The sequence below is a fragment of the Protomyctophum bolini genome, assembly GCF_963924005.1.
Source record: "Protomyctophum bolini genome assembly, chromosome: 4".
In the NCBI taxonomy this organism is placed as follows: domain Eukaryota; kingdom Metazoa; phylum Chordata; class Actinopteri; order Myctophiformes; family Myctophidae; genus Protomyctophum; species Protomyctophum bolini.
The window spans coordinates 51,105,445-51,118,178 of NC_137865.1; positions in this window are offsets into that span (position 1 = coordinate 51,105,445).

Here is a 12,734-nt window from a genome sequence, read left to right on the forward strand (position 1 = left end):
CCGACGGGATCTTTTGTGTCGACCGCTATAACAAAACCCAAGGGATGTCTAATGGAACGAGTACTATACGCTCAAAGGCCCGTTCAATGACCGACCGCACACACACACACGCACACACACACACACACACACACACACACACACACACACACACACACACACACACACACACACACACGACATCGATCAACTCGCGCCGGGAGTCTCCGGGGAGCTTGCCTCGTCAATACCTCTTTGAACACACTTTGAAAAGTGAATTCAACACATCCATCCATCCTTCTCCGAGCTATTTTCAAAGCCCGACTGCCCATATATAGAATAGAACGCTCAGAGCAAAATCACTGCAGTAATTATATCCCATTGGGTGTCGTTTTGTTTTTAGTTCTCGACTGAACCACACAGTCTCTCCGTCAACAATGAGGTCAGAGGATGCATATAAACATATAAGTACTCACATTAAATACGATGTTGAAAAACGTGGCAGAAGCTAGACCCGATGGAAGGTGAACATAATTATTATACCGGCGCTGTGATGATAATAAAGGCCACAAGACACACAGACCTGTCACTTCATTGGCTCGTTCTAATCACCCTATAATCACTGTACGTCCTCCTGTCACCTCTAAATTGGACAGTGCTGTCATATTTTACGTTCCGTGCAGGGGCCTTTCTCTATATAAACACAGGCAGGGGCCTTTCTATATAAACACAGGCAGGGGCCTTTCTCTATATAAACACAGGCAGGGGCCTTTCTCTATATAAACACAGGCAGGGGCCTTTCTCTCTATAAACACAGACAGGGGCCTTTCTCTATATAAACACAGGCAGGGGCCTTTCTCTATATAAACACAGGCAGGGGCCTTTCTCTATATAAACACAGGCAGGGGCCTTTCTCTATATAAACACAGGCAGGGGCCTTTCTCTATATAAACACAGGCAGGGGCCTTTCTCTATATAAACACAGGCAGGGGCCTTTCTCTATATAAACACAGGCAGGGGCCTTTCTCTCTATAAACACAGACAGGGGCCTTTCTCTATATAAACACAGGCAGGGGCCTTTCTATATAAACACAGGCAGGGGCCTTTCTCTATATAAACACAGTCAGGGGCCTTTCTCTATATAAACACAGGCAGGGGCCTTTCTATATAAACACAGGCAGGGGCCTTTCTCTATATAAACACAGTCAGGGGCCTTTCTCTATATAAACACAGGCAGGGGCCTTTCTCTATATAAACACAGGCAGTTTAAGTTTTGTAGTGTTCAAGATCTGATTTTAGGCATGTTTAAGCCTCCAGGAAAATCCGTGTTGAAAATCCACTGTTTTCCATTAAAACGTCTTTGTCCTACTGTCCAGTTAGGATTGTGTTGAAGTCCAGCAGCGCATTTTAGAGCTTCAATGCCGTGCGCCATGAAATGTTGCACCAGTCTTGTGGTTGTCTTTTTGGCATTGTTAATATTGTATCTGTGTCGTCCCAGCCTAGTACCTATTGTTTTACCTGTCTCTCCGACATATTGTAAACCACATTTTTCACATGTGATTAAATAAATGCAGTTGCTGGTTCTGGCTGTTATTTGTTGTTTAATCTCTAACATGCGTTTTGTGGTTCTATTTTTGAGTTTCAGTCATGCCCATATAGCCCCCTCTGGGCGGGAAACCCCTTTTGGTGTTTTAAGCATTATTTTACACTTTAGCTATTGAAAAAATAGCAGATCTACAAGCTCGTAGAACGGCACTCTGATGCCGTTCTAGGGGGGGGGGAGGGGGGGAGTGGGGCGGGGGGGGGGAGTGGGGGGGGAGAGGGGGGAGGAGAGGGGGGGGGATCATTAGGGCCGCCTCAGCCAGCGGATGACACAAAGCCCCTTTAGGGACCCCCCCCATGGATTACACAAAGCCCCTTTAGGGACCCCCCCATGGATTACACAAAGCCCCTTTAGGGACCCCCATGGATTACACAAAGCCCCTTTAGGGACCCCCCCCATGGATTACACAAAGCCCCTTTAGGGACCCCCCCTACGGATTACACAAAGCCCCTTTAGGGACCCCCCCCATGGATTACACAAAGCCCCTGTAGGACCCCCCCATGGATTACACAAAGCCCCTGTAGGGACCCCCCCCCATGGATTACACAAAGCCCCTTTAGGGACCCCCCCATGGATTACACAAAGCCCCTTTAGGGACCCCCCCTACGGATTACACAAAGCCCCTTTAGGGACCCCCCCATGGATTACACAAAGCCCCTGTAGGGACCCCCCCACAGATTACACAAAGCCCCTGTATAGGCAGCTAGCTCTCTGCTCACGTCGTGCGACACAAAAAGCCGTCTAAAACGTCCAATTCCCTTCTGGATAAAAAATGTAAACTTGTCGTACGTGTTCTTTATAATAAACAGATACAAAAGCTCCTTTTGAAGGCGAACAATGCGGGGGTGGGGGGGGGGGGGGGGGTGGTGGGGGAAAGAAAATCAATGGGGAAATAAAAGTTATTTATACGTCCTTTTCTATTGCAGGACACAATTGTATAACAGCTGGGCGTCTTTTAAGTTCTGCTGCACACTGTGATTGAACTGGTCTTTTAACCCATTCTGGGCGGGAACCCCTTTTGGTGTTAGCATTATGTTATGCTTTCGCTATTGAAAAAAAGCAGACCTACAAGCTCATAGCGCGCCACTCGGTGAACCTCTACGAGCTTGTAGGTCTTCTATTTTTTTGAAAAATCGAAGAACGACTGACATAGAAACATGGCTTTTTCAGAAAACTGTCATTTTCAAACAGACATTATTAGAATCCGATCTCAGGTCAGAATGGGTTAAAGTTCTGTGCACACTGTGATTGAACCGGTCTTTTAAGTTCTGTGGTTTCTGTCCCGTGGTGATGCCGACGCTCTGGGACAACGTTCAGTGGCTGCAACGCTTCTGGGATTCACAACATGGAACCTTCGGTACTATGTATAGGCAATAATGTAGGCCTATTGATCGTTATCCTGAATGTGAAATGCATTTCAATGGAAATGTGCTAGCCTATACATCATTTGGTTATAACAACGGGCCGGTTCCACACGCTGCACAAGGTGCACTTCTTTGTTCATTTGAGCACCTGCCCCTCTAAATGTCTGTACCACTCCCTTCCAAAAATCGCATAAAATCTCGTACCACCCGTCTCAGTAACAGTTTCTACAGTTCAGCAGTCAGGCTGCTGAACAGCTGACCTTGAACTGTATTGCACTGTTTTGTCACTTCACTTGCACTTTTTTTCAGTTTTTTTGGTCTTTTTCTTGCACTATAGATGTTTGTTTATGTCCTGTGTATGTAAGACTGAGAGTGCTCTGAGCAAAACAATTGTCATTGTATTTATACTCTGTATCTATACACACATGACAAATAAACCTGAACCTGGTTTCAGAGTATAAATACAATGACAATTTTCAAAGAAAATGCATCTCTGCTTTATACTCCTATACCAGGAGTTCTTCTGGGGCCCCATGGAAGGATGTGATACAGAGACAGAGACAGAGAATGCATCTCTGCTTTAGTCCAATACCAGGAGTCCTTCTGGGGCCCCATGGAAGGTTGGATACAGAGACACTTATTAATACTGATGATGACATTATGTGTTTCCCCGCGGTGTCTCGGCTCCCATAAATCATCATCAGGACTTTGTGAAGGCTTCGCTCCTGGAGCCCAGAACACAATCTTCTACCTGTGATTAAAGGAGAATTCCATACTAAAAGGCTTTCTTACCTTTCTTTGTAGTTGTTACGTCCCCACCAAAGAGGTCCAGGTGTTATTTTGTGCAAAAGCTCCTTCTACCATAAGCCCTACATGAATTGCATTGAATTGAACGGGGCTATGGGGTGTTGTGCTAATTTGCTTATTTCCATCGCTCAAAATGATAATTTCTTTGTATATATCCTCTCTTCATAATGTAAATAATATCCCAAGCGGCACACTTTACTACTTCTTTCGATGGAAATAAGCGAACTAGCACAACACCCCATAGCCCCATTCAATTCCCATTCAATGCAATGCAATTCATTGAGGGCTTGTGGTAGGGGAAATAGCCAATAAGGAGCTTTTGCACAAAAAAACACCTGGACCTCTTTGGTGCGGGCGTAACAACTACAAAGAAAGGTAAGAAAGATAAGAAAGCATTCTAGCATGGAATTCTCCTTTAAGCTCCTGGCGCCCAGAACACAATCTTATACCTGTGATTATTAGACGCTGTTCCCAGTTTATCATTCAGGAAATCAATGATTTAAACTAAAACTGTTTCTTTTGATTTCGTTTGTTTTTTTCAGGGGCGCTACAGCTCCTCCTATATATACAGGATTAATGTTTGTTTTTTGGTCAATGTTTGTTTTTAAAAATGCCGTGGACAATGAAGGGAAAATGTACTGTACATCTCGACCCTAAACACACAAACATGAAATGCCGTTAACGATAAAGAGAATTTGATGTTTGTTTTACATCACCTAATCGACATGAGTTAGACTTTAATATATTAGCGCCCATCACTTCACACGGGTGTGATTTTTTTAAAATCATGCCTGTTTTCGACCAGCCCCATGAGCACCATGACACCAGACATCACACAGGCTGCATGGGCAGGCTGCTATTGCAGCAACCCGCCAAATTACTCAATATATAAATCTATAGGCCTACGGTATGTGTAAATATATTTTAAATTATCTTTAGAGCTATGTTTTGTAATTCCTTGTCCGATAAGCAGTAAGCCATAATAATAGTACAGTATATGTCGATTTGTACAAAATCTGTAGGAAATAACGCTATTAAAATGTGTTTTGCGCTATAACAGGCAGATCTTAACCAATTAACTGCTCACAGACACACGCACGGCCTGCTGGTGACATAAATATATGTATTAGTGTGTGTAAAAACGGTGCCTTGACAGAAACAAATGATCTGTTTCTAGCGAAACTCAAGAAACAAGCAGACTTTCCCCTGGCTCACAGTTCTCTCCTGTTTCTAGCTAAACTCAAGAAACAAGCAGGCTTTCCCCTGGCTCACAGTTCTCTCCTGTTTCTAGCTAAACTCAAGAAACAAGCAGGCTTTCCCCTGGCTCACAGTTCTCTCCTGTTTCTAGCTAAACTCAAGAAACAAGCAGGCTTTCCCCTGGCTCACAGTTCTCTCCTGTTTCTAGCTAAACTCAAGAAACAAGCAGGCTTTCCCCTGGCTCACAGTTCTCTCCTGTTTCTAGCTAAACTCAAGAAACAAGCAGGCTTTCCCCTGGCTCACAGGTCTCTCCTGTTTCTATAGCTAAACTCAAGAAACAAGCAGGCTTTCCCCTGGCTCACAGTTCTCTCCTGTTGTCTCTACTAGCCTCCAGTGAGACTGAACTCCTTCACCTGCAGCAATCCTGCTCTTAACCAGGTGGGGAAAACCATCCTCTAATTAGCAGGTGGTCATTAATTAACTCACCACACGGCTAAACTAAGCCTACGAGCAATATTCCACTAATCTGCCACTTCACGATACATTAAGGAATATTAAATAATACAAATTCATTCACAACTATATTTCACATGAATACCATTCAGTGCACATTTCAGGAGCCCAAACACATACAATGAAAATGAAACATGACATGAACAACCCCCCCCCCCCCACCCCCCCTCCTCCTCCTCCACAGTATACTTGGCACCCTCCAATCTAGAGAGAGGAGTGTCAGCGCTGCAGAGGAGAGACAGGTGACCAACAATTCAACTTCAGTGTCAATACAAATATAATACCGTTTCATTTCACTGTGTCTATAGGGCTGGCCTGGCCTGTGACATACAGTATGATTTGAATTGTACCTGTTTACATGTTGTGGGGATGTGGGTCCATATTATACAGTCAGTAATACATAGTTGCAATAATTCTCTCTCTCTGACTGCTGCAAAAACTATAAACTCCTCAAAACCATTTAAGTCTTTCGAGGGTGGCAACAGCTGCCACACACACACACACACACACACACACACACACACACACACACACACACACACACACACACATCTCTGAGCTTTTGTGAGAGACCCAGAGAATCAGCTATACTATATACACACTTCACCAATTCAATTGGGTTCTGAGTTCCAGGGCTCCGCGATTTGATTAAGGCTCTTGCAATTGTTTCGACTCGCTTTAAAAATTGATATGTTGAGTTTAGACTCGTGTTATTTTCTCCCTCCCTCTGTTCAACTGCACAGCGACACGACTTAAGAATAAACCACACAGCATTTGTTTTGATATTTTAACCCATTGTAGGACTGAGACCACATTCTACAAAATGTCTTCTAAATCATGACTGTTTTCTGAAAAAACCTCATGTTTCCATTTCAGCGGTGCTCAAACATCACAGAACTGGGAATAGACAATACAAAACAACAAAAACACAAAAGAAATCAAAGTAAATCATGTAGAACGATTATCTGATTACAGTATCTGATTATCTGATTATCTGTAGTTGAACATAATTATCCCATTCTGTACATGGAAACCCTGTAGGGTGTTTTAAAGCATTATGTTATACTTTAGCTATTTAAAAAAATAGCAGATCTACAAGCTCGTAGCGCGACACCCATCCTCTAATTAGCAAGTGGTCATTAATTAACTCACCACACGGCTAAACTATAAGCCTATGAGCAATCTTCCACTAATCTGCCACCCCAGGATACATTAAGGAATATTAAATATGCAAATTAATTCACAACTATACACACACACACACACACACACACACAGTTTAAAACCCCCGTGGTGTTTTAAACAGTGCTGTTCCCACTCTAGGACGCTGCCCTCCGGAACGTAATGTTCATCTTAGAGGACCTAAGGTTTAACCTTTAAGTTTAAAAGACTAAAAAAACAATAATAATAATGACAATGAGCCTAAGAAGAGCAGCATGTGGTCTCTGTTTCTGAACACACTGGAGAGAGAGATTATTATGTTTTTTTTTTAGATGTTGTATTGTTTATTGTTATGGAGTCTGAAATAAAGACGGATCGCTGTATTTAAAAGTATGCTAAAACAAACTGTACCCTTGTCTGACCGCCGCCAACTCAAATCTTTACGAACACTTTCTTTTATTTATTCTTTTAAAAACATGTTTGCACTAGTTTTGCCAATAGATGCGGTTTAACCACATTAATCAGACCAGTGTGTGTCCCAGTGGAAACCTCGTATGAATCTGATCTCAGGTCAGAATGGGTTAATCAGACCAGTGTGTGTGTCCAGTGGAAACCTCGTATGAATCTGATCTCAGGTCAGAATGGGTTAACCAGCAAAATACACAAAACCCATGCCCTCCCTCCCTCCCTGGTGGGTCCTTGACATGAAATAGTTTGAGAACCACTGATATAGAAACATGAGGTTTTAACCCTGTGAGAACCACTGATATAGAAACATGAGGTTTTAACCCTGTGAGAACCACTGATATAGAAACATGAGGTTTTAACCCTGTGAGAACCACTGATATAGAAACATGAGGTTTTAACCCTGTGAGAACCACTGATATAGAAACATGAGGTTTTAACCCTGTGAGAACCACTGATATAGAAACATGAGGGTTTAACCCTGTGAGAACCACTGATATAGAAACATAGGGTTTAACCCTGTGAGAACCACTGATATAGAAACATGAGGGTTTAACCCTGTGAGAACCACTGATATAGAAACATGAGGTTTAACCCTGTGAGAACCACTGATATAGAAACATAGGGTTTAACCCTGTGAGAACCACTGATATAGAAACATGAGGTTTAACCCTGTGAGAACCACTGATATAGAAACATAGGGTTTAACCCTGTGAGAACCACTGATATAGAAACATAGGGTTTTAACCCTGTGAGAACCACTGATATAGAAACATAGGGTTTAATCCTGTGAGAACCACTGATATAGAAACATGAGGTTTTTTTCCCCAGAAAACTGTCAGGATTTAGAGGCCATTTGTAGAATGGATGGTAGGTCTAAATGGGCTAATGGCCAGAATCGGACAGAAGCAGATTCACGATGGAGAACGAGAGTCTTCCCAGAGGGGAAGAAGGCAATTATCCCGTTATGACCTGAGAACGTTCTACAGATTCCTTCTAAATCCTGACAGTTGTCTGGAAAAAAAAACCCCATGTTTTTATGTCAGTTGTTCTCAAATGTTTTCATGTCAAGGACCCCCAACAATATATGTAATTGCCCGCCGACCCCCCGTCTGAAAATATGTTGTTCCAGGGACGCCCACCCCAGAAACAAAGATTTAAGTTAAAAAACTTTCGCTCTGAAAGAATATATATTCAAAGATTTGCACCACATTCTCACAATTCTTAGAAAAATAGCAGATCTACAAGCTCGTAGCGCGGCACCGACTTGTAGATCTGCTATTGTTTTTTAAATAGCTAAAGCACAACATGATGCTTAATAAAACACCCAAAAGGGTTTCCCGCACAGAATGGGTTATAGTCTGGCCTGATGTTCTTTTCTACCTGATGCCCAGAATTATATTTATATAAAGACACAAAAAAAAGACGGAGAGGAAATAAACACCGGGCGGACAAAAGATAACCCATTCTGACCTGAGATCAGATTCATACGAGGTTTCCACTGGACACACACTGGTCTGATCAACCCATTCTGACCTGAGATCAGATTCATCCGAGGTTTCCACTGGACACACACACACACTGGTCTGATCAACCCATTCTGACCTGAGATCAGATTCATAGTGAGGTTTCCACTGGACACACACTGGTCTGATCAACCCATTCTGACCTGAGATCAGATTCATAGTGAGGTTTCCACTGGACACACACTGGTCTGATCAACCCATTCTGACCTGAGATCAGATTCAAAGTGAGGTTTCCACTGGACACACACACTGGTCTGATCAACCCATTCTGACCTGAGATCAGATTCTAAAAAATGCCAGTCGTTCTTCGATCTTTCAAAAATAGCAGACCTACAAGCTCGTAGCGCGCCACTCGGTGGCGCGCTATGAGCTTGTAGATCTGCTATTTTTCAATAGCTAAAGCATGACATGATGCTATAACACCAAAAGGGGTTCCGGTTCAGAATGGGTTAATAACTGTCCGTTTGAGTTGTGGAAGCTTTGTGTCGTCGTGCGTGACGGAGGGATCTTTATATAAACCGATGTTCTGACGGGAGAGAGAGACACGTGTGTGGGTGTGTTATCGGCCTACCTTTATAATCTATATCTATATTTATTCATATCTATGGTTATTTATATACTTTGAGTACACAATGACTCATGAAGCGTTGTTCATGTTGAACTCACAGTGTCAACTCAAAGAGAAGCATCTGGTTTGATTTGATCCGTTCATTAGATCCACATTAGCTTACATTACGTGCAACGAACCATGTGCAACCCAGATTCGGCACAAAACAAAGGGACTGAATTATTTCCGCTCCTATATGCCACCAAAATGTGGAACTGCCCTACCAACAGTCATTAAGACGTGTGAATCCCTTGACTCCTTCAAAACCGCTCTCAAAGGGCACCTATATACGGACGGCTGCAATTTGAAACTGGCCCCCGTAAAATCTGAATCCCCCCCTTTTTCCCCCTCACTGTATATGTTTCTTTTCCCTTTTTACCTCCTTTATGATGAATTCCTGTTCTGTTCTTTGGCTATATAGAAGTGTCTGTTTGTACGTCTCTAAATGTTTTGATGAATTGAACATGGTGGACCCTCTTGTAAACAAGTGTAATTAATGCTTAATTGGGTCGTCCACTCACAGTTAACAGTCTTTGTATTGAGTTTGTGCTTGAAATGTACTGTAATTCTGCAAACTGTCGATAAATATTTCAATCAATCAATCAATTATACTGTGAATCACAGCAGCTACTCCTCCTGTGGTCTTAAACATAATCATCATCAACATATTATTACATACATTCACAACATTCATCCAACACAACAACACAGCACAAAACAACTCATGTTCAGTACATCTGATAGCTACCGTACAGTACGGTACAATCCAATATCCAACATGGATGCTACCGTGGCCTCTACCTCTACCTCTATGGCTGTGAATGCTGGACACTTACACAAGCCCAAGCCCTACAGAAACCCCTGGACGGGTCCCTGCTACACCAGAATGTTACGTGTGGTACTGAACATCAACCAGGATGAGCACATCACCAACAAGCGTCTGTACGGGGCATTACCAAGTGTAACGGAGAAGATAGCAGTAAGGAGGATGAGACTAGCTGGCCACTATAGCTGCCACCGACACCAAGAACTCCCGGCCAAAAAGCTTGTACTGTGGGAACCAACACACGGGCATCGATGGAGAGGACGTCCCACACCTACCTACGTGGACGTACTAAAGAAAGATACTGGTGCAGAAAGCACAAAGGAGCTGGCCAGATGTACGGAGAACCGAGATGACTGGAGACGACGATGGAGGGCTCGTCTGAGGACGACGTAGAGAGAGAGTAAAGTAAATATTCAACGAAAGAAAAGAAAGAAAGAAAGAGAGAGAGAAATAAAGAAAGGCAGAATAGTGATGGAAGGAAGGATTCGTAAAATAAAACATTCACCTTCAGCTCTACGGTGCGTTTGGCCACTTCTTCATGTCCTTATTATTCAGAAAGCTAAATAAGCTTTTAACAAACACTTTTCTCTTCTTGCCAGCGAGGAGAACTTTTAACTTTGTTTTGTTTGTATTTGTAATATAATGGCTGTTTCTTAACCCATCTAGACCGTACGACGATTCTAGAAATTAAATGTCTTCCAAAATCCTGACAGTTTTCTGAAAAAACCCATGTTTCTACAGTATGTCGGTGGTTTTCAAACATATTCCATGTGAAGAACCCCCAGAATTATCTGTATTTGAAAACATGTTGTTCCAGAGACCCCCCTCCTCCCAGGAGCAAAGATGAGTTTAAAACGTTCGCTCTGAAAGAATATATATTCAAAGATTTGCGCCACATTTTCAAGATTTTTTTTCAAAAATAGCAGACCTATACAAGCTCATAGCGCGGCACTCGGTGCTGCGCTATGAGCTTGTAGATCTGCTATTTTTCAACAGCTAAAGTATAACATAATGCTTATAACACCAAAAGGTGTTCCTGCCCTGAATGGATTAAATAGAAATGTGGGTTTTTTTGGTAATAGAAAAACCTTCGGACGAGGAAAGTCATTGTGAACGCAGAGAGGAGGGGAACAGATTAACCCATTCTGAACGGGAACCCGTTTTGGTGTTAGCGTCATGTCATGCTTTAGCTGTTAAAAAATAGCAGATCTACAAGCTCATAGCGCGCCACCGAGTGGCGCGCTACGAGCTTGTAGGTCTGCTATTTTTGAAAAAATCGAAGAACGACTGACATTTTTTTAAATCTGATCTCAGGTCAGAATGGGGTTAATCAGACCAGTGTGTGTCCAGTGGAAACCTCGTATGAATCTGATCTCAGGTCAGAACGGGTTAATAAAGTGGGCAGCGCGGCAGAAAAGCAATTCTCCCACATTTCATCTTGTTATCTGTTTTACATTATTTCCCCCGGGGGTTTTCTGCACCTTGCAGATATACAGCTCTGCACAAATAATCAATTAAGACGTTTAGACCGGAGAACTGATTCTATTATAAAACATGGCTTCTGTTTTCTGAAAAACCTCATGTTTCTAAATGTCAGTGGTGCTCAACCTTTTTCATGTCAAGGACCCCCAAAAATATATGTAATTGACCGCGGACCCCCATCTGAAAATGTGTTGTTCCAGGGACCCCCCCCCCCCAGAAGCAAAGATTTGAGTTAAAAAAAAACGTTCGCTCTGAAAGAATATACATCCAAAGATTTTCGCCACAAAACAGCAGACCTACAAGCTCGTAGTGCGGCACTCGGTTCCGCGCTCTACGAGCTTGTAGATCTGCTGTTTTTCCAACAGCTAAAGCATAACATAATGCTTTTAAAAAACGCCACGAAGGGGTTCCCGTCCAGAATGGGTTAAGCCAGTAGATTTGTAGGGCTTCAGCGGTTGCTTTGTGTCAGGCCTTCAGCCTTCAGCCGTTCGTTCAATGGATTTTTCTCTCCCCACACAAAAAGCCTCGGGTAGAAAAAACCGTCTTCTGTTGATAAGGAGACGCCGCAGCCACGGTATAACAACAACAAATCCCTTTATTATACGGAAATTATACCTTTTTTTCTGGTTAACCTATTTTGGGCGGGATCCCCTTTTGGTGTTATAGCATTATGTTGTGCTTTAGCTATTGAAAAATAGCAGACCTACAAGCTCATAGCGCGCCACCGAGTGGCGCGCTACGAGCTTGTAGGTCTGCTATTTTTGAAAAATCTAATTAACGACTGACATAGAAACATAGCTTTTTTCAGAACACTGTCAGGATGTAGAAGAACATTTTTAGAATCTGATCTCAGGTCAGAATGGGTTAATGGTCAAACAGTTTACCAATTAACTCCGTATACAGTCTTTCACAGCCGGAATACACAAAGAGAGATCTGCCATCTACTGTTTACCAATTATGTACAGTATAATTTAACAGCCTCCTACACAAAGAAATCTGACATCCACAAAGACTCCGCTATCACTTCTCCCCCTTCCCGTCACAGAAGATAACCTGTGGCTCTTTCGGTCGTAGTTAAGTTAACAGTTTAACCCATTCTGACCGGGAACCCATTTTGGTGTCAGCATCATGTCATGCTTTAGCTATTGAAAAATAGCAGATCTACAAGCTCATAGCGCGCCACCGAGTGGCGCGCTATGAGCTT